Consider the following 2500-nt stretch of genomic DNA (forward strand, 5'->3'; position numbering starts at 1 on the left):
CCCCTCCTACCTTCCATTGGGGACACTCCCCTCCTACCTTCCATTGGGGACACTCCCCTCCTACCTTCCATTGGGGACACTCCCCTCCTACATTCCATTGGGGACACTCCCCTCCTACCTTCCATTGGGGTACAGGTGACCCCTGCAGAGTGGGGACACTCCCCTCCTACCTTCCATTGGGGTACAGGGGCCCCTGCAGAGTGGGGACACTCCCCTCCTACCTTCCATTGGGGACACTCCCCTCCTACCTTCCATTGGGGACACTCCCCTCCTACCTTCCGTTGGGGTACAGGTGACGGCTGCAGAGTGGGGACACTCCCCTCCGTTCCATGGAACACTGGGACACTGCAGTATATCAGGCTCCTCCCCCTGACAGTGGACCGCCCCCCAGTGCATTCTGACCGCACCCCCTCGAGGAGATAGGGCGGAGGAGCGCGCTCGGCCAGAGAAACTACAGGGAGAGAGAGATGGAGACACAGACAGACAGACAGACAGGCAGACAGGCAGGCAGACAGACAGACAGACAGACAGACAGACAGACAGACAGACAGACAGACAGACAGACAGACAGACAGACAGACAGACAGACAGACAGACAGACAGACAGGATGCACACAGAGACACACGGAGACAGACAGACAGACAGACAGACACAAGCAGGCCCACACACACACACACACACACACACCCACACACACACACACACACACACACACACACACACACACACACACACACACACACACACACACACACACACACACAGTCAAGCAGTCATTTTAAACCAATCACTGTCACCCTCTTTAGCATGTCTGTCTGTATCCCCCCAACCCTCTCCTCTGACCTGACCTTTGGCGCTCTGTGTGTGTGTGTGTGTGTGTGTGTGTGTGTGCGTATGTGTGTGTGTGTGTGTGTGTGTGTATGTGTGTGTGTGTGTGTGTGTGTGTGTGTGTGTGTGTGTGTGTGTGTGTGTGTGTGTGTGTGTGTGCGTATGTGTGCGTGTGCGTGTGCGTGTGCGTGCGTGTGTGTGCGTGCGTGCGTGTGTGTGTGTGTGTGTGTGTGTATCGGTGTCAGCATCTCAGAGGTCGCAGCGTCTCTATTTCCACCAGGGAAATCAAGGGGTCTCTCCACCTCTCCCACCACAGCTGAGGAGCCTCTGTCTCTGGATAAGATCTGTCCACATCTCCCCCCTCCTTCCTGTCCCTGTCGACCCCTAGTACAGTATCACCTTCTACAGGCTATAACCCCTAGTACAGTATCCCCTTCTACAGGCTATGACCCCTAGTACAGGAGCCCCTTCTACAGGCTATGACCCCTAGTACAGTATCACCTTCTACAGGCTATGACCCCTAGTACAGTATCCCCTTCTACAGGCTATGACCCCTAGTACAGTATCCCCTTCTACAGGCTATGACCCCTAGTACAGTATCCCCTTCTACAGGCTATGACCCCTAGTACAGGAGCCCCTTCTACAGGCTATGACCCCTAGTACAGTATCCACTTCTACAGGCTATGACCCCTAGGACAGGAGCCCCTTCTACAGGCTATGACCCCTAGTACAGGAGCCCCTTCTACAGGCTATGACCCCTAGTACAGTATCCCCTTCTACAGGCTATGACCCCTAGAACAGGAGCCCTTCTACAGGCTATGACCCTAGTACAGGAGCCCTTCTACAGGCTATGACCCCTAGTACAGGAGCCCCTTCTACAGGCTATGACCCCTAGTACAGTATCACCTTCTACAGGCTATGACCCCTAGTACAGTATCCCCTTCTACAGGCTATGACCCCTAGTACAGGAGCCCCTTCTACAGGCTATGACCCCTAGTACAGGAGCCCCTTCTACAGGCTATGACCCCTAGTACAGTATCACCTTCTACAGGCTATGACCCCTAGTACAGTATCCCTTCTACAGGCTATAACCCCTAGTACAATATCCCCTTCTACAGGCTATGACCCCTAGTACAGGAGCCCCTTCTACAGGCTATGACCCCTAGTACAGTATCCCCTTCTACAGGCTATGACCCCTAGTACAGTATCACCTTCTACAGGCTATGACCCCTAGTACAGGAGCCCTTCTACAGGCTATGACCCCTAGTACAGTATCCCCCTCTACAGGCTATGACCCCTAGTACAGGAGCCCCTTCTACAGGCTATGACCCCTAGTACAGTATCCCCTTCTACAGGCTATGACCCCTAGTACAGTATCACCTTCTACAGGCTATGACCCCTAGGACAGGAGCCCCTTCTACAGGCTATGACCCCTAGTACAGGAGCCCCTTCTACAGGCTATGACCCCTAGTACAGGAGCCCCTTCTACAGGCTATGACCCCTAGTACAGTATCCCTTCTACAGGCTATGACCCTAGTACAGGAGCCCCTTCTACAGGCTATGACCCCTAGTACAGTATCACCTTCTACAGGCTATAACCCCTAGTACAGTATCCCCTTCTACAGGCTATGACCCCTAGTACAGGAGCCCCTTCTACAGGCTATGACCCCT

General features: G+C 54.0%; 1 pseudogene; it reads right to left on the minus strand.

The window, feature by feature from the left end:
* The window catches only part of LOC135570975 (neurotrypsin-like), a 57295-nt pseudogene that overhangs the window by 48449 nt on the left and 6346 nt on the right, over positions 1 to 2500 (minus strand).

The sequence above is a fragment of the Oncorhynchus nerka genome, unplaced genomic scaffold, assembly GCF_034236695.1.
Source record: "Oncorhynchus nerka isolate Pitt River unplaced genomic scaffold, Oner_Uvic_2.0 unplaced_scaffold_868, whole genome shotgun sequence".
Lineage (NCBI taxonomy): Eukaryota > Metazoa > Chordata > Actinopteri > Salmoniformes > Salmonidae > Oncorhynchus > Oncorhynchus nerka.